The following is a 23,696-nucleotide window of genomic DNA, read 5'->3' on the forward strand; positions in this document are numbered from 1 at the left end:
GTTGGTGGTCGACGTCTATTCTTACACATGGATTATCCTATAATCCCTACTTCTGACTGTTGTCAATATTTTTGTGACGTTCAATCTTTTCTTATTCGTGGTTTCGAGTGGATCTACTCGAGTGTCGGACTGTCTTCCGTCTCTTTTTATAGATTCCCCTTGATGTTGGTGGCTGAAGAGGGTGTAAAATAGTACGCAGGGTGAGTTTTGCGAATGGTATGTAGTGGTTTTGCAGTTTCGTAAATAATGGTACGTAGACGTAATTTTAAAATGAAGAGGGATTAAGGAAGTGGGGAAAATGGGCAGAATTGCGTGAATTATGAAATTTGTGATCGATACGCTGGGGAAACTGCAGTGATTTCAGTGATTGAAAAGATGGAAAAATTATGAAGTTTATAATTGATATTGAAGATAAAAAAGGAGAAGGATTGCAATCAACAAATTTATGATTAAGAAGGTAAGATAAGATTGTAGAGATCGCGAAATTTGGCATTGAAAGAAGAGAAAATAGAGAGTGTTGCAAAAATTATGAAAGTTCTGATTGAGAAAAAATTGGAAAGTTTCTGATCGAGGAAAAATTGTAAAGTTTCTGATTGACAAAGTAGGACGGTGGGAAAGATTATGAAAATTATGAAGTAGTTGCGAAGCTGGAAAGGGAAACTGTTTTAAAGTTTGTCATTGAGCCGCTATAAAAAGGGAACGAATTTTGAAATTGAGGAAATGAAGAAATGGGAAGAGTCGTGATTATGAAATTTGTGAAAATGGAAAATGAAAATGGAAATAGGAAAAGAATCGTAATATTTCTGTAATTGAAAGAGTGGAAATATGAGGGTGGTTACGAAAATTATAATATTTATGTTTGAGAAAATAAATGTTGTGAAGGAAAGTGTTGTAAAGTTGAGGAACTACGCTAATGGGAAAAGGATCGCGAAAAGGACGAAACTCTCGACTAAGGAATCGAAGAAATAGAAAGATAATAAATCGGAAAACTTACGATTATACAAGGAAACTTGCGAGCTTCGTGAAAATTGATACATCAATATGCAAAATTCAAAATCGATAAGTTAACAATCTCTTTAAAAGTATATTAAATTTGAACATACGTATACGTCTACGTAGAGTAATATCTTTCAAATATTACAGGAATTAGAATCAGGCTAGCTTAAAGTTATTCAATTTGAAAACTTATTTGTTATTCGGTAAAAGTTCAGTGGAAATTTAAATTTCTATGAAGTTGAATGTAAAAGAAGCGATAAGTAAAAATTTCCTAGTATTATAGCGGGCAGAGGCAGTTTCTCGATACTACTTATACACGTGGCGAAGTTTTGCAATTCTATCGCTATGAAGCGAATATCACTCAATTTGTATACGGTGTAAACCGTAAGCCGTAAACTTCTCTAGACTGATTATTCTCATTGTGGTTGGTGCAATTTAAAGTCATCTTGTTTCGAGTAATGTGCTTCTGAAGATGCATTTACGCAATTGCATTATATTTTACGTGTTTTACTTAACGCAACTATATATCTCCATATTTCCTTATATAAAAATTAAAACGACGATGAAAATAAGTATTCGTGTCTCCTTTTTAATACAAGTCAATATTCATTTTTACAAATGTTTCGATAAAAGTACACATTAATATTATTAAAAAACATCTGCATGTTTTTAATAATTCCATTTTGGCTGATTTGACAATTTCATTCTGAATAATTGCAAGACCAAAAACTGTAGAAGCTGACGAGTGCCTTCGGAAAATAATATTATCAATATTTCAAGATTCTCAACGAAATTCCAGTTCACCAATAAATATTGTATTTTCTATCGATAGTCCGAAGGCACCCTTAAAGGAGTGTAAAAATTATTCGTTTCGACCGATTTGCTAATTGCAGTTTTAATAATTCTAGAGTCGCAAACCGTTCCTGCCTGATTTGTTAACTTCAGTCTTGATAATTCCATAATCAGAATCTGTTCAGAGGAATTTAAAAATCATTCGTTTCGTCCGACCTACTAATTTTAGTCTTAACTGCGTTCCTCGGATGCACTGCCTTCTCGAAAGTTCCTAATCTTTCGTTTATAACCGATCATCCCTTCAACCTTCTCTTATTGAACTGAGTTGCGGTTGAAAAAAAGGGAGTCCCGGTGGCGCGTGTCGAGATGAACAGGGTTTGGCAGGGTTATCGTTCGGGCACGCCTAAAGTTTCCGGCTTTACAGGCCGGCTAAAATCGAGAGGGAACATTCAATTAGGGCTTATCGGTTCTCGAGGCGAGTTTTTATCGCGTTTGATCGCCCTTTATTCGCGTGTACGCTCGACCCTGTTGGCCCGCGGCTTTTCCACCCTTATCTCGACGCTCGTACCTCATTTGCGAACGAGAAGCTCTTGCAGCGTGCCGCTCCGAGGATAAAAAGCCTGCTTCTATGCCTTCCTTCTTCTAATCTCTTCCTCTCTTCATCCTTATCTCTTATCCATCCTTTATTTTCTCCTTTCTTAAACGATAATTACAAATACCAACAGTTTTATCTTGGTATTACTCTAGCGAGAATTATCCACACTTGCACCAGAGTCTATTATTCCTACCGAATGTATTTATTTATTTATTTATACAACGTGATTATTTTAATTTATTGAGACTACAGCGATTTATTGCCGGTGAAAATGTTCTGCTAATTTAAAAGGATTAAGAATGTTTTCAATATTTCCATTCATTTTCTATGTAAATAATGTGTTTACGTATATAGGATATATATATATGTATTGTTCATTTAATCCCCCCCGTTATTTCTCATATGTTTCCCAAGTGATTAATACATCTTCATTCTTCTTAAGAATCGTTGATTCTCGATTCTATCGAACAATCCTCCTAAACAAATAGAAATTCAGCGGAGATTTATTTCACCCTCCAGATACTGTAACGGAGAAGACATTCTTTAGAAATTTTACATAGTAGTATATTTTATTGCTTGCTTTACGGCATTGCAAGCAGGTTTACATAGTTTTGCGCATTTCTAGCTACAAACATGCTACCTTGAAATTTTATATATTTTTGCATATTTATACCTTGGAGGTTTTACATATTTTTACACATATTGTACTTTGGAAATTTGATATATTCTTACATATTTTTACGTGGTATACTCTACATGTGTCCGCACATTTAAATCATACAATTATGCAACAATTATACAACAAAAGTGTATACAAATCCACGGTCTAATCGTAATTTACTCGAAAAAGACAATGCTATTGTCTGTGATAAACGATCCGAGAACCGAAAGAACTTTCGTAGCCGCCTATTATTTACTCCTCTCTCGCGACTGATTAAATTGCTCCGTGATTACGATCGCCAGTTATATAGCGCCATTGTTACCACCTCTTACGATTAATCGTTCTAGGTTCTTCGTCGTTTTGGATTGTCTCTTGTTTGGAAGCATCTCTGAGAGGGAATGGTTTGGTTGGTTGGTGTTTAGTGTGTTGATGTTGATGATAAGACAGAAGAGGGTTGGCGAAGCTTTAGAGGAATTTACAGCGAACTGATACTTGACTTTTGTCTTTCGTGTTCATTTTATGCTGGATGATGAGGAAAGATTGACACGTGGAAATATTGGGTAACGATGAATCAGCGTTGATGAAAAATAACGATAAATATATTAATAATAATTTGATTAATTGAATACTTTTTATGGAATTCTTTCGACAGAATATTGTTTTTGGAACGACTTCAACGGGTTCGTTTCAATCGGCTCACAGATTTTTTAAACATTAAATATTATAACGTAAGAGTTCTTATGTCGTTTAACATCCTGATAGCTGTTTATGTTAATATATTCTTTGCGGAATTTTCAGAATAGCGCATATATATTTATCTATTTGCAACGTGTGAAGCACGTGTTCATATTTATACGTGTTACAATGAATGCATTACTTTAGTAGATGTATACATTTATTATAATGTATACATATATGTGCATATTAATTGCACACTAAAATTGGTATAAACGGATTCACGTGCAACGAAATTAAAAGTTCCACTAGTAGCATCATTCTGTATTATCTGATAAATGAATGTATTTCGTACGAAAAATATATATTGTATTTATATTGTATTTATGGATACTTTTTGCCAAAATCTCATGCATATGCACGTTCCAACTGAACAATGTACAGATTAGAAAATTTCACGATTTCATTGCAACGTGAAATGCACATTTACTTTCGATATCCTTTCCTTCGATCAACCAAATTTTTTTCTAAATCTACGCTTAATATCATCATACGATGGACATTCGTTAATCGATTAATCTATTTGTTTACTTGCAGCGGTGCGCTGGAGGTTAACAAGAAAAGTGGCTAGTTGTTTCTTGAATCTTCCGGAGTAATAGATGACGGAGGATTAAATCCCAAGACTATCCGGTTTATCTTTTTGCTAGGTAAGTCGTGTCCCATTTGTTTCCCTCGCCTAGGTGTATTGAATTCGCCAAGTTTAGTGTAGATAGGTGAGTTAAGTTTTATTTATATAGAAAGGCATTCTGTTAACATTAAGATTTAAACAGAATATGCATGGTATGTAAAATCGTAGTCTAAAATCTATTTTCTTGGATAGTATTATTGGCAAAGACCAATATATAATATTCAAGTATTCCCGAAACAAAACCAACGAGTATACCGCTGCTTGGCAAGTGATAGCGGCACGACTTAAAAAACGTACATTTTAAAGGATAGTCTTTTTAAAATTTATGTCTTTGAAAATATACAGGGCTTATTAATCTGACAGCTCGTGAACTGATCGTCATCGTTATTATTACTATTATTATCAATATCATTACTATAATATTCCCGAAGCAAAATTTATTCCATTTCAATAAAATCCAAATTTCTGCCACTAATCCTGACATTTTGTCCTAAAGAATAAGCAAAAAGCAAATTAAAAACGCATCTAGAAACAAGTAGTACCTATACATAGAAGCGATTAGGACGAATGGTTTAATAAAGAATTCACGAATATTTATATCCGACCGGCTCGTTTTATTTTTACTCGTAAAACACAGGGTCGGGAAAGTTTGCGCGGAAAAATTTATGGGACGCCCTGTATAAATAAATTAAGAGGGATCAGGAGGGGGTAGTTTGCGCCGTCCGGAAGTTTTCGGTCGCAGACAGCTCAGCGATACGATAGGATTTCCAACGTATCACGCGATATATAGACCTGCCCTTAACTTTTGAACGTTCCGAGGCTAGGTTCTCGCGTAACATCCACCTTTGGCGACGCTTTTCACGGCGAGCGCATTCGAACGGAAAGAATGGTAGAAACTCGATAAAACGCCGCGAGAAAATATTTTCGAACGACACGGTTTTCCATTCTGACCACCCTACTTTATTCCAACCGAACCACCCTCCTCGTCGGATCGTAACTTTCCTCATTTCCTTGCGTCGTCGAAACTGTATTCGCGGTAACGCTTCGAAATAATGTTCCCTACGTCGATTAACTTCTTGATTTTACTGGGAATTTTCTTTATGGAGGTGTTTCAAGAGAATTATTTCGAGAACGAAAGGAAAGTTTTTGAAGGATATTGGAGACGAAGGTGGAGGGTTTGTGACACGAAACTTAGATTCAAGGGGTTCATTTCGTGATCGTCAGCCCTCGGAACGATGGAAAATAAAAATTGGATGTGTCTTTTAGGCTGTTTTATTCAGCCGCGCACCAAAATAGATCGAATAAATTCTTTTTCTAGTAGGGATTGAAATTGTTAGTACAAATACATACAATGGAATATTTAAGGGTTCCTGATTGGTTTGAACGTTGCACGTATTTTTAAAACGAACAGGACGAACGGATTTTCAACGTTCGAATATTTCGAAATATTTGAATATTACGTGACCGTGGTCAAAATATGCCGTTTTAGTTGCAAACTAATACACGCTACGGTCATTTTTCTACGAAATGTACACAAAGCTCGAATAAATCTTTCGAATTAAAATTTTGCGCCAAAAATGTCTCTTTCTTCTTAAAATAATTCGCTTTAAGCACTTCCATAAAAGAATCCTTGGTAGAATCAAGTGTTCGATTGACTAACGTATATTATAACGATTTCTCTATAAAACATACGTAAGTTTTGCTTAAATGTTACGTTGAAACCCGAGATATAAAAGCTACATTCTGTATTCTCATTGCTACGGAGAACATTTTCCAGTAAAAGCGCAAAATTTTCCAACTTTGGCACTTACAGTGCTTTCCACGAGCATTCTTCGATTTAATCTTCTATCTAATCTTCCATCTAATCTTAACTTAATTTTCTAAGATTAAATACCGAGGATTAAATTCTTCCAAACCCTCTTTAATTTATCCCGGCGGAAATTTAAACGTCACATAGAAATCATCCAACTGCGGAAGAACTGAAAAATGAGGGAAACAGAAAGGTGATTATAGGCGTAGAATATTTTTCTTCGCGGGTTGGAGGATTTTTGTAACGTAACTTTCGGTCGCGATTCTCGTCGCACTTTCAAAGCGGTTAAGGCTCGGCAGACGATTTTTTGGACATGAAAAGAGAGAGAGAGAGAGAGAGAGAGAGAGATAGTAGGGGAGAAAAGAAAGGGTGGCAGGACAAAAGGTAGAAAAAGGGATGAAAGCGTGGGAAAAAGAGGGGTGGAAAAAAGAAAAACAACGAGCGACCACGCGACGAACAATGGCGTAATGAAGAGTCCGCGCTTTACGCGCGCGATACCCGCCCGTGAAAGCCGTAAGAGGATTTTCGTTCAGTCGGGAAAAATGCCTGGCCAGAAATTCAATATTCAGCCTGCTCTTTGTTCTCATTAAGGGACGAACAACGTCGGTTGTAATTAAGGTGGAAACTGTGAGAATCGCGAACGTAAATAGGCTTTCTGACAAACTTTGTTTTCGAAACGAGTCGCTTTACTTCCTCCATGGTTTCACCCTTGTCTTTACGATATTTTTCTTTTTGTGATAAATGCTGGTTTGTGGATGATCGAATTAGTTGCTATTAGTTATCGTATTACGTGCAGAAATATTCCGCAGTCTACAAAGATCGATATAGTATAGCGTTAAAGTACTTTCATACGACGAGAACGATTTAACGCTATGAGAATAAAACGTAGAAGCTGAGAAAAAAAGAAACTCTTAATAAGAATACGTAGAAATATATTTGATAACTATCGCATGTATTAAACTTTCAAATGGTCGATCCACGATTTTTGGAATTTTCCACAGTTGGCAAACTATTTTCCTACTATTCTTAAAATTCCATAACTCATAGCACGCTATACCAACTATTTATTATACAATTCCTCTAGCATTCCTTACTTCCATAAAAATTCTTTCTTCCCTATCTCGAAGAAAATAAAATGAAACGGAGAATTTGAAATATCCGATTAGCCATCTTTTCCCTACCGGCATCGCCATTCGACGAATTCTTCAGAATCGATCGATTTATTCGAATTGACGAGACGTTGAATGCTCGTGGAAAGCTCGTCCACCGTTAATGGAGTAGCGTAAATAAATAAGACGAAAGATACGGCTGGATCCCGTGGATGAGGAATCTTAATGCCTGGCCCATCGAAACGTTTGCTCTTCGCTGTTGTCGATCGATCGAGGAGCATCTTGAAAGATTTAACGATCTCGCGGAGTGAGAAGGATTGAGAAGTGTTAAAAGTCTCTCGAAATGTTGCAGGATGGGGGAGACAGAGAGGGTGAGAAAGGGTTGGTGAAATAGATGGATGGAATAAGGCATGGCAACACGCAACAGGCAATCAGGTCAAGTTGAGATGTTTCAAAACTTCAAGAGCCTCGAACTTCCGGCAAACTGGTGTTCAAGAAGGGAAAAGACACGTAGATATGTACAATATTTATGTGAGATGTAGCGAAGGGATCAACTTGAATATACACTTATAAAACCGAATCAAATCCGACATGGAAGGTCCACTCCGTAGGATTATAGGGATACTATTCGTATCTTGACTGCGAATTTTTATGAAATTTCGTATTTTGATTGGACAGAACTGAAGAAATGCAACTTGCAGAGAAATTTGTTTAATCGACTAAAAATTCTAAAGAGTACGAAAGACAAATAGTTTATATAACTGGAATTCGCACGATGACAATTTATTGCTTCTGCTTGCTATAATTTTTTGTTTATACGATAGAAATTGACGTTTAGATAGATAACAATTTATAGACAGGAGTTTGTTTGACCGCGACGCTAGCGGAAATTTAGTTCAAATAAATGGATGCTTAAAGTATTTAAAGCGAAGAAAGATTTTTGGATCTCATAAAGTAGCTCAAGCTCAGAGTAAAGTCTCTATTTGTTGTTGTAAAATATTCTGGATCAGAGGAAATGTTAAAACAGTAAAAGTAGTATGTAGAATATCATAAAATTATTACTCTATTATAAATTTTCTGCAGCGGAGAAAATTGTTAGATATTAGTAAGAAATGTTTCAAATAAGAAACGATATACGAACTCTATGATTGAATGTAACAACGGCCAATGATAGTTGGGACTTTTGAAATACGGAGAAGAATTTTTTATACATTACCGCATAATAATTTAGTCTACAAAGATATGCATTCTACGTTGATATAAAATAAATCACGTATAAAGGGATACTTGCGGAAGTTTTTGTGAAAGGACACGAATGATATTTCTCTTCGTTTTTTACGTTTCATCGCGTAAAAAGCTCGGCGATTTTACATACAAAGAGGGAGAATAAGTTATTCTTCGAAATGGAATAAACGGGCGATAACGTTTGAGGATTTGAAATAGAAGCTCTGCTGACGGTGCTTTCATTAATCCAAGTGACTTTTATTCGGTACAGTCTTCAAAATAATGCATCGATGTATTAAGAGGATACAGCTAAATATAGCGGAGGGAATGATTGACCCGAACAAAGAAGCACGACGGAGAAGCGAAATGTAACAGAGCAAGGGAAAATGGATCGTCTATTGTCAGACACGTTTCGAACCACTATGACCGGGACCTATATATTCCCTCTGTAACTCTTTACACATGCGTTATTTCGATAACTATCTCGAATAGAAGTTGTTCGCATTAAGTGGCAATCTAGGAAAATTCGAGAATCGTTGAAAATAACGTAGAAAATAAATAGATATTGATTTATATCCTATTTGTATTATAAAATATTTAATTCTCTGCAAATATTAGGCTCGCTTCGAAATTTTCATATTCTGAGTAATTTTATGGAATCTTTATATTCGTAGAAAATTTGGTCTACCCTTTGAACATTTTCTTTTTTTTTTTTTTATAGAAACTCGTATATTTCTTTCTCCTTTTCGATATTTGAGATATCAATATACTTCATATTCAATATTTTTTAGGATTTAATTTTTGGGAATCGTGACGATTACAATTTTCACATATATCTTATATAGTCATGTAGAATTCTTATAAAACTTATACAACGTCTAATCTATTTTTTAGCAAAATCTTTTTCCGTCAATGCATTCAAATTGCTAACTTTAACAGTTAAGAACGTTAAAAATTCGGAAATAATTATTCTCCTCTACTTAAATCTCGCAAACACCATTCCCAAAAATACCATTATCCGCTAATGGTCTACGTGATTGGCACGAAAATCCAAAGAATCTCCAGAAATTCCTCTCTTTCTTCAAACTACCACTTTTATCGAGTCCACGTTCAAAGAACCTCGAGACAGCGATGCTTCGTGTATCCAAGGAATCTCGTTTCCCTCGCAAAAGTCAGGAATAATAACAATATTCTTGCGGGAAAGGAGGAAAACTCATAATTTCTCGCGCAAACCGGCAACCAATTACGTTAAAAGATCCGAGAGCTGCGAGATTCTCCTTGACTGTGGAGGAAGGCGAGGGAAATAAAACAGAAAAGAGGACGAAGAAACGAGGAAAAAGGAAAATAAAGGTGGAGAAGGGTCGCTGGAAGGAAACTGCGTGCTGGAATACGACAACTATAGGCCGGCTTCGTCGTTATGAATTATCTATGCGCGAGTGACGCCTGCGCCTTTACGACGAGTAAAAGCGAATTTCACTGACGAATCGACAGACTTGTCCTTTGCGTCGGATCGACTCCGGAGACGCTTCTTTCACGCGAGTATCCTTGTTTCGCGAGATAAAGACAGTCGAGGATGAATTTATAGACGAGGGTGAATTTGATGGATAGGGCGAAATGGAAATTGGTTTTGCAAAGATTTTCTAGCAGTACTTGTGGAAAACTGGGGTTAGCTTCTTACGTAACACACCTTTTTCTTTCTAATTTTCTTCCAGCTTGGTTAGGGTTTTTTAGGGATCGCCAGGAGAAATGTATATAGGATTAGGAAGCTTTTAAGCTTTTAATTTAGAGATTTCTATCTTTTCTTTTCATGGTTGAGATTTTTAGAGACGCATAGAGTGTACAGAGTGTATAAAGTTTAAAGGATCAAGACATTTTTGTTTTCATAATTTCTTTTGCTTCACTTGCCAGCTTAAGATTAAGCCAGATTAAATGGCTGTACATAGGATTAGGACGCTTTTAATTTAGAAATTTTTATTTTCCATCCCTTCCTTCTTTTTGAAGGTTGGGAATTTTTCAAATCATTTGTTATTTTTGTAATTTCTCTTTTTTACTTGCCAGCTTAACATCTTTGGGGATATATGAAGAAGGTATATGGATATGTACGTTTTTAGGAATTTGTGAGAGAGATGTATATAAGATATTAACAATTTTTACGTTTTGTACCGCTTAAGAATAACGTCCGGTTAAAAATTTTTTATTTATTCTTTGTAGCTTCTTTTATTTGTTAGGTTAAAATTCTTTGAAAAGAGACAACAGTCGAGCATATAAATGAGAAAAGTCCTTACATCAAATTTAATTTGTAGTTATTACTCTAAATAAACACTAGCTTCTACTTCTGTTATATTTGTTGCTTTGCTCTTTTCCCCGTTACGGCTGTTAGGGCTGAAGAAATTCGATTTGCCTGTTGTTATAGTTTTAGCCGTTTGCTTGCCTGAATGCATAATATGTGTGCTATCTTGTTAAGAATGTACAAAACGTACCCTCGTGGGATACATCTTTATTTATGCGAACCGCTTGTCTGTACTGTCATGCATAAGAAAATTCTTCTATTACTGTATTTAGATTTTTACTTATTAAGAATAACACGAAACACAGAACTAATGAAACACAGTCAACGTTATTACGAGAAATTCAGCCTACTGATGTAGATCTTCATTTAATTTACTATTATTATATTATATCATACTATATCGTAGTATTATTTGAATTATTATTTGAATAGGATGTTTAAAATATAATGTGTCAAGAATATTCCAAAAGTAAGTTACTGATGAAATAATTAGAAGGTAGAAAAGTTTGAAGAGAATAGCAGAAGCGATCAAACGAGAATATTTTAATAGTAGTTTCTTGTTACTATCTTTGTAGTTTGATCGCATCCTTAGAGTTGAAAGATAATCACGTTACTGTGCTTAGAGTTTACCTTAGAATTCGTAAATGATGATATCGCGATGTTTAAACTTTGCAGGCTTTCGTATCGTTACATCTGAACTTGAAAAGTCGAAATATTATCGATATTATCAATGTAAAATCATTTATCGTTAACAATTCATCGAAAACTCCATAAAAATTCTTTATTTCCGATTCTAGATTCTATTACAGATTCGAAAGAGTCTACGTTCTAGAGTTTAGAACAGGTATTGATCAGAAAGTATTAAGAGAGAAGATAGCGAGGATACTGGGCAGATCGGTTTTTCGGTTGTAAAATGTGACTCGATAAAAGCAGTTTCGATCTGTTCGTGGGTAAAAGCGTGTTTCGCTGACGAATCGACGGGCATAAAACGAGCCGGACGAGCCAACAAAGACGGGACATTTATCGAAAGCTGTTAACACGGTGAACGGGACAACCGGGACGAAATTACTTCGCCTCGCGCCCATCGTGAAAAGTTAAACGTCGATCTACTCGATTCCCGATATTCTATGAACGATAGAATCTTGCCCCATGTTCCACAGAACCAGATAAGATAAAATCCGAGAGAAAAATTGAATTAGTCAATGAGATTTTAATTTTATATAAAAATCAAATATTACTTAATGAGACCTAAATTTCGTACCAAAATTAAATATCACTTAACACGTTCGATGGGGGTATCGCTCGAATACATACACACGTTTCTTCCACGTATGTATCGTGAATTGCATTGAACGTGTTAATGATATTTAAATTTTATAGAAAAATCAAATATTAATTAGAGTATAATTTTACATAATAATTAAATATTAATAAGATTTAAATTTTATATAAAAGTTAAATGTAGATTAATGAGATTTAAACTACATATAGAAATCACATATGTTATCTATAATGTTGGAATTTCTTGGAAAATTTATATGTGAGAGTTTGGGTAAGTGAAATCGTCTTTTAAATAATTCTTGAAAGATCCTTTCGCTGGAATCATTTCTCTGGAATATTTTCGAATATTTAAAGAATTGTCAAATTTCTGATATCATAGTCCTTTTACAGTATGAAAGGCTAAACGAGGATTTCAATTAATTGGTGAAAATTTTTAAAAAGTAGATTTTTTTTAGCTACCGCGGAATAATTTTCTAGGAATAATTTTAAATATATGTTGACTAATGAAAAAAGTTACCGAACTGATAACACAGTCCATTATTCGAAGGTATGGAAGCGTAAACGAGTACTTGGATTAATTAGTGAGATTTATTGAAAATATATTTCTTAATTAGTATGGACCAATTTCCTCGGAATTTTTGAATAAACGTGAAATATGAAATTAGTAATAAAACCCTTGTTTTCGGTAATCAAGGATTTATATTAAAAAAAGAATGTTTGAACTACGTTAAAGTATTTTCGAAACTTGTTTTGCCGAATAGACTGAATCATGTGGTAGGTGTGTATGTTTCATGTGATTGATCAGGGTATATCGTTTTATGATCATTTACACTTTTATAGATTTTTCGATATGATTTGTCGGTAAGAAGGTGCTTGGTGAGACGAAAATAATTTCCTTCAAAACATAGTACTAAATTAAGTTTACCGACATCAACTGCACTGACTGCCATTAATTTCATTTATCAGCTACGTTTCGTTTAATAGTCAAAATATCGAGTTATCGATCCTAGTTAGGGCAAGGGGGTAAACAATTAATAGTAGAGAAACGTTCGTTTTTGATCGAATTGCATCGTGGTATACGTATTAATCTGTTAATCGAACTTACTTAGATTTTTATAATATAATATAATATAATTTCTTTGTTTATAAATATCCTATATTTTATTGCTGCGTTTCATGTTTTTACATTTTCACAGAAAAACGACATAATGAGTACATTTTTTCCCATAATTTTCCAAATCATCGTCAAAATCTTTGACGTAAAAAGATGACACATTAAGAATTAACAGGTTGAGAGTAGGAACTGGTGCAACGCGATAAAAATCGTCTGGGTGTTTCGAGATCGTATGCACGAGGCCACACCGTGTGTTCGTGTGTGCTAGGTATGTACGAAATGCCGATGGTTGTGGTGGCCGGTGTGGCGCATCGATTCGGAAACGTTCGAAAAACTTTTCTTTGAAAACTCAAGTCGCGTAACTTGCTACTTACCTTGGCAGCGATCGCCCCGTATCAAGCCAGTCCTCAACTTCCCACAGTCGTATCGCCGGGCATATCGCCTCACCGACGCGTACCAAACTTTTCCTTCGGCTCCTCGAATTGTTCCGATCCAATCTTTACATAGATAATTCCTTCTTTTCTCTTCAAATAAAAGATCTCGCAAAACTTCGTTTGACCGCGATCGTTACATAGAAAATGTTTCCTTTTTTCGTCTAATTAAAAATCTCATAGAAGCCTGAGCTCACAAATGCATCAGGAGCTTCTTAATTATACCTGGCTTCCTTAAAATCTTTTGTAACTCGCTTCTTTTGGACGGATCTGGAAATCTGTCTGATCCGAATCTGATGTGCAAGAGACACTTACAGAATCCTCTCAGAGAACACTTATAGAATCCTCTCAAAGTACACTTCTTATTTAGAAGTAGCCGAAGCTTCTTTTACTTCTCATCTGGTACTGTCGCGAGTTTTTTCCCGAGACACAGGGATCTTCGTTTCGATAAGTCGATCAACCGTGCACGTCTCGGCTATTTCGCCCTTCGCCACCACCTTTCAGATGCGATCGAGGAGCCCGGAGCCTGTTCGTCGTTTACATCGATCCGCGACCCTGTCATCTGTTATTCGTCTCAAGCAACCGGTTCGAACATCGAAATCTTTCTCCGACGAACAATTTACTTCACCAAACTGGTTTTTCCCGGTAGAATACACGGGCTGTATCGACGAGAAAGTTAAATCTCTCGGAGAATCATCTCCGCGAGCCCGTACAAGTAGGAAGAGCCAGGAAGAAACGAGCAGATCCAGGGAGAGACGAGATGAACCAACGGAGGTTCCACTGGAAGAGATGTTGCTTCAGAAGCTTGCCACGTTGCTGCACGTTGCTTGCAGCATCCTCCGAGTATGCTAGTCGCGTGTTCGACCCACGATGATGCTTCTTTCAAAAGGATTCTCGCGTTTTTAGCGATTGAGTGTCGACGACGAGGACGAGAAGGTGATTTGGTCGACTTGTTGGGTCACGGACGCGATATCGTCGCGGTTTCAAGGGTCGAATGGAATGCTTCGTCACGACTGGACGGGGAACGGCGTTCGTCGAGTGGCGTGGAAACTGTCTGCCGTCCATGAACAGCGTTGCCGGCACGGACGCACCCCGTAGAAGGGTGCACAACGCGCAAACGTAGTAGAGAAGGAGGTTGCTGCGCCAGCGCGGCCTCGTGCGGCCAGATCGCCGCATGAAGGAACGCCGCAGCCCCGTTTCGGCAGCCTCTCCTGCCGCTTCCACCCCTTCTAACACTACTCCCCCACCGTAAACGTAGCGTGATTCCGCTGGTGGACTGTCTTCTTCGTCTCCTCCGCGGCCAATGGGTCGTCGAAGGCCGAGGCCACGAGCCTTCTTCTGTTTAGGGCTTTTTCGAGGTTAGGTTTCGTTCGAGTGGATGGAACCGGAGGATCTCGCGTCGTGTGGGACGCTTGATTAGATTTTACAGTCGATGATTCGTTTAGGCTTTTTGGTTACTTTGGCGCTTAGAAATTTTGTACATGATACGGAGTTTTGCACGTTGTTAGTTTTACTTCTAGGAATTCCTTCGTAGAATTTGAAGGTTAAAAGTTGGCGAAGATTGTTTTAATCGAAATACGTTGATGGCTTTTTTCCAATTATTTGGAAGAACGAGGGTTTTGCGTTTGGTTGTAGGAATAGTTTTAAGGGGTTTGGAGATCGAAGGCTGTTGATAGAGATTTTTGATTTTTTTGTGATTTTTCGGAAGAACGAATTTGATTCGAAAATAAAGCTTTCACGTTCAATTCTAGGAACTGTTTTAAGCAGTTAACCGTTCGATTGGCCTGATTTATAGGTAAACTAGAAGTTTCTAATTTGTCTCTATCGCGTTACGCTATGGAAAGGTTAACACGAGCTTTAACACGAGTAATATCTTCTGCTTAAATACTGGGACAAATTTCACCATTTTTTAAACAAATTTTATCCACTCGGTTAGAAGACAAAGAGACGATAAACAAAAGCGACGACAACCGGCGGTGTATCGAGCCTGACGAACAGAAAGGCGACTTAATTGTTCAAAATTCAGACAAACGAAAAGTTTCCGCCGAAATATAACGTTCCGTACAAGGTAATTCGCTGCATCTCTCCTCTCTCTTCTCTTTTTCTCTTTCAGTTCGAAGTGCCTACGACGTCTTTTTTTAATTTTTTCTCTCGACGAAGCCAGGCGTTGGAATTTCAAAGAACTCGTCTTTGTACCTTCGACGATTGTGGTCCCTTTATTTTCTGCCCCTTTCATGCTCTCCGCTCTTTCAAATTTTCCACGGATAGAGAGGGAGAGAAACGAAAGGAAGGGGGGGGGGAGAAAGAAGGAAAAACGAAAATCATCTTTTCCTCTTCGCTGTTTGTCCGACAAACGTCGCGTCGATTCTGATAGAATCGTAATTTTCGCGCGTGTACCCCTTCACGAGAACATGACCGCCTCTCCATTCACTAACTTTCTGCTCTAATCTTTTAATCCTTTGCTTCATGATCTTTTCGGTGAGCGTATACCGTAGCGTTAGCTACCTGATGCTTTAATACGGTGTTTAAAGCGATGCAACTTGTACTTAAAAATCCATATGTTTGCAATTCGAATGGAATTGGCGCTTCAATTATGTACCGTGAATTACATGGCAAGTCTCAGCGAAAAACGTAAAAGTTTTTCGTTTTTCGGTAGAGATATGTTCATTGAACAACTCTAAACTTATCTGGTCGTTATCGTATTCAAGGATAAAGCAGTTCCGCTCAGAAGCAACCAAATATTTGTGATTATCGCGGCAGTCAACTTTTGCTAAAATAAAAGTTAATATTATAAAAGTTTATAATATTGGTTGAATGATAACGTGTAAGAAATCGTTCGAATTTTCTTATAAAATCGTTCTCCTTTGCTCAAAGTATGCACGAAGCGAATGGTCACTGACATTCTGCGACTTAAATAAACCTTCCTATTTGGAGTAGAATAGGTTTTTCGAGGATGTGTCGAGGATGTCTCGACTGTTGCTAGCGAATCAGCGAATATCGCGAACTTTCGTTAGACCGTGTCGTCTTTTTCGGCCATTAAAGGCCGCTTTAGAGAGACATAGCCCCGGGTGAAGTCGCTTTAGCGACGACCACGAAACTCTTCTCGAAGAAATCAGGCATTAGTGCATCTTTGGAACGAGCACACAGAAGCCTGGCCGAGAAAAATAAGCATAAGCGTTTTCTTTCTTCGCTTTCAGAGAAAGCAGCCCATCGTTTCAAGAGGATATTCCACTATCATACCACTGTATACCGTATACATATATCGACAGAGTACTCGAGAGGCTTAGCGAAAAAGCAACGTACACGTATAAAAGTGTATTTGAGAAAGAGGAATTTTTAGATGATCCTTTTTTTTATCAATCTCCAAACGTTTGCGAATACTTATGGCAACGTATTTTAAGCCATTGTCTCCCCATTTTTTTTTCTTTTTTTTTTTTTTTTTTTGTCGACTGTCCGAAGCGTTAGTCGTTTGTCTCGGACCTATAGATACCATAATTATTTCTGCCGATACAAAAAAATTGTAGGATAAAGTTAGTTGTTTGAGAACGACGAGCGTTATGATTTATGACTTTTTTTCTTCGAAGTCATTTTTTCCGAGTTCTGTTCTCTAGAAAAGCGTATTAAGGCGATAGTGTCTGGAAACGACCAGCTTCTTCATCACTCTCAGTAAAATTACCTAAAATATTCGTAATTAGAATTTTATATACAAATATATATATATATTTTTTTTTATAAATTGAATGAATAGCGGAAGAGTTTATTGACTTTTTTATTTTGCTACTTATCATAGCCAAAGTGATCCTAATTAAGACTTTGACGTCGGTACGCTGACGCAAGCATCTAGTCTTCTCTGCCGCGCAATTTTGCAAGACAAGCGTGCAAATGAAATATGCGGCAACGCTTGAAAAAATAAAAAAACGTCGTTTTACGTCTGCCGTCGGTAACGCTCGAAAAACACAAGACGTCGATTCGCGTCTGCCGATGTCAATGTGCTTCTAGTTCCCAATTTCTGTAATCATTATTTGGTTAATTATCAAGTGCAAGAGTGGCCAGATTGTTAAATCTCGTTCTTCGAGAACAAAATGAGAAAGATTTTAATCACATCCATCCACAATTTTCCATGCAATTATAAATCTCGTAATAAGAACAAAAGCGAGGAACAAAATTAATAACCCCGGTTAATAACTTGGGTATTTAATGAAACTGTAGACGGTGTCGCATAATAATGAAATCTTCCATTTTTAACGCTTTTCTTTGCCCCGGCTGGATATTCCATCGCTCGGAGGAAATGAAAGCAATGTCTTTGAAAGCGTAAACGAGCGTTTCAGCTCGATCTTTCGGCGCGCTAAATTCCCGTCGATCGATCGTTTCACGCCCCCATTATATTTCCTCTCGAAAGAAGGCTTCATTTTTCACCTACTATCTCCTTTTTGCTTCTTCTTTATCTATTCTGCGATTCGTCGCCGAGAGAAACAACTTCTCTCCTCTCTTCTTTCTTCGCGCCGCGTGCTTTCGCCGGAAGATAGCACATTTTTTCGAGAATAGCTCGCGCGTATATCGTATTTATCGCGTCCCAAGGATTTCTGTGGTTTTCTCTAAGGCGAGATTAAGGCATAACGCAAATTCCGTTCGACACCGAGTTAATTGAATCGTCATCGTGATCCTGTCGTGAAAGTTTCTACAAATTAATTCGCAGCGTAGAGAAACGTAGAAAATTTTATGCTTTCTTCTTTCTTTTCTAGTTCTCGATTTCTTCGGTGAAATTTTCTGCAGCGAATTTGTCTAACGTGGTAAAGTCCCCAGTTCGCAAATTGAAAAAATTATAGAACTCTGGGGATATGTAGAGGTACGTGAAATATAGGAATGTATCGTGCAATTTTCTTTGCTGCCCAAATTCACTGTAGTAAGGGGATGAAATCGGTCATTGAAAATCCGGCCATTTTCCCGATTTTACGTTATAACTCGCTGTAACATAACTGTTCGCTATTTATAACGGAAAATCGGTCAATTCCTCTTAGATTCCTTCCGCGATTGTCTTTTTTTTTTTTTTTTTTAGTTTCTTATTTTTCGTAATTTTACTAGAGAGCTGTCCATCCGTGTTCCGCTTTCGATACGAGCGAGCTTCGAGCGAACTAAAAGCTGTCAAAACTTGAAAAAGGCTAAACGAAATGAAATTAAGAAACACGACTTTTGTGACATTTTAGTTTATACGTTTAGGACGGAAGAGATAATCTAAAATGAAATCTTTGTATAAAAGCAAGGCATATTGGATATTTCGACTAATCTTTTTACATATTGTGGATAAAGTTACAAACGTCGCTCCTTCGCTATATCGCTATAATCAACATCGTGGCTATCTACTACGTATAAATAAATCAGTGAATAATTGCGTTAATAAATAAATTATTCTTATATCCTTTTCTTTCCATCAAAATCACGCGATTTCTAATATTTCGCGCTTTCTTTGGAAATATCTCTGACACCTGACGCGCGTCTACTTAAATTTCCAATTCGTTCGGACAGCGTGTTCTCTGGAGGACCAATCTCAAAGTACGATTTGCTTCGAACGAGACTGTGTATCATGAATAAAACGAAACGAATTTCGACTTACCGAGCGTCGTAGAGGAGCAGAACGTGGCTGAGACCGGTTATGGTCACCTGTCGCATCGGAATATGTATTTAATGGTACGCACGAACGCGCGCACCTTCGCGATCACTTCCTCTTGCATCAAGTTGAAGCACATCGCGATCAATGCCATACCTAAAACGTATTACCTTGCTATTAGTCTATTTTTTATGATGCTTGTGCCTACTGGTAAATTAATGTTACTTTTTTACTTTACAAATGTTTGCCTTTGTAAATGAAAGTTACATTCAGTTTATGTTAGTTTCGTGAATCTTTGAATTTACGCGTAAAGAGAATTCTCGCGAAAATGGTGAGTAGATTGTTTCATTATGAGAGCGGGTTGAAAAGTTTCCGGGATCGCCGGCTAGGAGTTGCTTTATTTGTTATTGTTATTTATTTGTTATCGTTATTCCGAAAACTCTTCAATCTGCCCTCGTATATTCTTTCGAAATTAATAGAATTGACTCATTGAGATGAAAGAATCATACTTTCGTTGTTTCTTCGAGGATTTTTATAACGCAATTTTCTATTTGTCAAACTATTCTGCCATAATAATATCCGCGTACTATAATAACGAAAAGACTCGAGAGTTTCTTTATTTCTCGAGGAGTAATTGTAGCATAATTTTCTATTCTTTAGAACATTATAATGTAACAATCATGTAGCATCTAGCATCGTTCCAAAGGAAAAGATAATAAACGAAAACATTTGTTCTGCTCGAAACAAAGAATTATATTTCCTTTGTTTCTTGAACAATTCTTGTATTATAGCACAATTTTTTATTTTCTTTTTTTTTTTATAGTACTGTAATATAATAATATCCATGCTCGATCGACGTCCGCTCGATGTAAACCAACGCTCAGACAGGAACGGCTATAAAATGGCCGTGGATTCGATTCGCTACTCGAAAAAAGCTCCGCTTCAAAGAGACTCGTTCCCATTGCCGCATAAACGCCAATCGAAAAATCGAATTTCTCCACTATCTGTGATACGACACGGGGTAAACCTCAAAAAAGCTAAAATAGAAAGAAGAATTCGGGCTAGTTGTCAAACTTTTGTCTGGCCACGTACAAAGTGGCGGACGGCTAAAAAGCAATCGATCCTTCTGACCCTTGACACGCTTCGCGACACTTTGGCCCTCGATTCATTAACCACGCCACCACATAAGTGTGCACCTACGGTCGTGCGAGCATCGAAGAATCAACGAATTTTAAACGACAGAAGATTTTTACTTATCATCAAGACGTTGACCGCCCATAGAGGCCATCGATGACCTACGTTTCACTAGATTTCTTAGAATGATTAAAACGTGGTTAGAAAAATATAATATAATATTTCGCGAAGATTAAAATTAAAAAGCTTATGGTTTAGAGTACCTCAACCTCTTGGCGGCTGCCAGGACAAAATATATAAAATTCTCGGGAATTTTTGAAAAATTGGATAAAGACAAGGACGGACAAATTCGTATTAAACTCTGGATTCCAAGTTTCAACTTCAGGAATCGACAAAACTACAGAATCTAAAATATACCACTATCGAAATTTGTAGTACAATAATCCGAACTTTTCGACAAACATTTTTACGAAATATTCTATTTATACGTGATATTATCGATGTATGCCATCTGTGGAAATTTAACCAGTGAATGGATACTGTTTGAAGTGAATATTTCGTACCGTTGGCCAAATTAAAGCTGTCGATCTCTTTGAAAACGACCAAGTCTGGCCACGCGACATCGTGTTTCCAGCGGAAATCCGCGGCGATCCAATTGTCACGTTGCCAAAGAAACAATTACGGCGACGGTTTCGCTGTTCGTCCAGCGAAAACTTGCTCAAATATGTGTTGGTGTGCCGTGCATCGATAGTTTTCTGATCGATGGGGTGAACGATTTTATTTTTCATTCGTTCCGCGGCTTTTTTCCACGAAGCTTTTAGGATTTAAAAAGATTCGTTGGTTTCTACTCTGATGATAGCTTTTATATATTATAATAAAATATTCTAATAAAAGCTGGCCACATAAACGAAGCGTTTCGTTAACAAAGATGAAACGATCGTAAGAAGAAAAGCTGGAAAAAAATATTTAATCTTCGCCTGGCGGATGACGGGGGCATTCGAAGCTACGCGTACGGCGTTTCTGAATCTCGATCGTTCGAAGTGAAGAAAATATACGATACAACGTGTACAATCCTTAGACCTAATTTATGGAGAAAGCAAATTTTTGAAAAATTCCTATATCGCAGTTTGTAGCCAAGTCGAGGCCGATCAACTTTTGTTTCCAACGTTCTTTGCGATTATTGGAAATGCCTCAAAAATGGTTGCTTCGAGGCTGTACATCTTGTACATATTTGTGAATATAACAATCTTGTTAATAATAATATCTATGGGATATATATTCGATATTTGAAAAAAAGCAGCATCTGCATCAACATCCGCCTTGCACTTTGCTGAAAGAAAGGTACAGAAATAAAGAAATAAAACAATCCATAAAAACAAATGGGAAACTGATTTCTGTGATGTGCCGATCACAGAAACAGATAAAACAAGGGGAACAATAGCAATCTGTTCTCAAATTTCAAACACGATTGAATGACGTAGTGATAAATCACGGTAGAAGCATTCGTCTGTGTCGGGATCAATACGTGGATCGAAATCGATCGTTCGTTAATGCGTTTATTTATAGGATAAAATGGAGCGCGCAGTTCCTCCGAGCTTGTATTACATTATTCGTTCAATGAATCGGATCAACGAGAACGTTGTTAAGCGAAACGTTCGTTGTCGTGTCGTCAAGTCCACGTGCTTGGAAACCGGCCTGAATAGAACTATTAAATCGCGACACACATTAACTGCCGTTAGGATTTCGTCACGGTGACACGGTTCAGCCCTTTCACAAATATCAATTCAAACAGGACGCTAGACGAAACACTCGTCCAGTGGACTCGAAGATCTATACGGGAGGTTACCCTTGTCGCAGATGGTATCTAGGAAAAGTGGTGGAATTTTATGTAAAAAACAAATAAAAAAAAAAAAATGAAAAATATTCGTCAATTTATTTTTCAGAAAAATGATATTAAAGATTTAATGGGTACATGTGTATTTAGTTAAAATTGAATTTCATGTACTTTGAAAGTTTTGTAAATGTCAAATGTTTGAAAGGGGAGATCGTTTTAATATTCGAAAGATAAAAAATATAATATCCTCTGTACTATACATAGATTTTATTTCTTAAAAAAACGATATAAAATTGTATTTACCTAACGTACAATTTCATGTTTTTTTTTTATTTGATATTTGATATTGTGAATATCGAGAATTCCTTTGCTGGAATATAATTGAAATATTTTAAATAATGTGCAAGTTAAGTGCATCAAAATTCTGAAATGTTATGCAAAAATTAAAAACGCGATATCCGTATACGTTAGAGATTGCTGCAAACCTAGAAAGATGAAAAACAGATAGATGGGAAATGTGGAATAAAATTTTTGTAACTCATTTACGAGACAATTTACGAATTGGTAGCTCGAAAACTTTACGAATGCGCGTGATTTTTATTTATCTAAAGATGGAAAGGAGAAGAGAAGGAAGACAAAAGTGGACGAGGATGAAAAAAGTGAATGTCCGTAGGGAATTGGAAGCATTAAACGTCGAAACCGATAAAATTGTGAGGTCGGTCTGCACTCACCGAGCATTAGGTACATGGAGCAGAAGATGAAGGATAAATCGAGGCCCTGGGCCGCGTAGATTTTGTCACCCGGCACGATGTCGCCGAAACCTATGGTCGACAGGGAGACGAAGCAGAAATAAGAACCGTCCAACATGTTCCAGTCTTCCCATTCGGAAAACAAGATGGCTCCGGCCCAAATGTACCTGAAAAGTCCCTCCAAATGATACGATCGTTCGGAATCGCGATTTTCCTTCGATAGATCAACGAATAACAAATTTTCCATTTTAAATCGACGAATAAGATAATTTGAGAATTTGTTAATCAGTGTCTGCGATTAATTTCGTCACATTATGATTATAATCGGTTATAAAGGAAATTTTCTTTGCCAAGAATATTAAGATCTATATTTCTTTCAACCAAGGAGAGAAATTTTTCTTCAAGAAATTTCGTCAATATCCAAAATAATAATTTCATTTAACGGTGTGCTGCAGAGTATGATTTATATTCGGTCACCACGATATTTAAGCTTTATGTGACGTTCCCTACGTTTTTAATTTAATTTAATATAAACATTACGTGTTTATTATTTTAGCTTTTTCTAATTTACATGTAGCGGATATCAACGCGTGAACCTCTCAATACGGAACTTTATTTATTACATGTTTCAATATTTATCAATATTTAAATGTTTCAATCATTTACTTAGTCAAATGTATCTGTAAATACGGGTTAATTAAATATTAA

General features: G+C 36.7%; 2 protein-coding genes across 10 annotated transcripts in view; one reads left to right on the forward strand and one right to left on the reverse strand.

The window, feature by feature from the left end:
- The window catches only part of LOC122570389 (potassium channel subfamily K member 18-like), a 35,110-nt gene extending 17,464 nt beyond the window's left edge, over positions 1–17,646 (reverse strand). For 4 of the 5 annotated variants that reach the window (XM_043732627.1, XM_043732628.1, XM_043732630.1 and 1 more), the window contains exon 1: positions 13,610–17,646. The gene's annotated coding sequence lies outside the window, so the exon portion shown is untranslated. The remainder of the gene's footprint in view (positions 1–13,609) is intronic. The other variant, XM_043732631.1, reaches the window with a different exon arrangement.
- The window catches only part of LOC122570398, a 67,259-nt gene that overhangs the window by 13,533 nt on the left and 30,030 nt on the right, over positions 1–23,696 (forward strand). For 3 of the 5 annotated variants that reach the window (XM_043732650.1, XM_043732651.1, XM_043732653.1), the window contains one exon: positions 4,317–4,426. The gene's annotated coding sequence lies outside the window, so the exon portion shown is untranslated. Of the gene's footprint in view, positions 1–3,391; positions 3,605–4,316; positions 4,427–7,678; positions 9,077–23,696 lie in introns of those variants that run through there. The other 2 variants (XR_006317803.1, XM_043732652.1) reach the window with 2 other exon arrangements.

Source organism: Bombus pyrosoma, linkage group LG8, assembly GCF_014825855.1.
Source record: "Bombus pyrosoma isolate SC7728 linkage group LG8, ASM1482585v1, whole genome shotgun sequence".
NCBI lineage: Eukaryota > Metazoa > Arthropoda > Insecta > Hymenoptera > Apidae > Bombus > Bombus pyrosoma.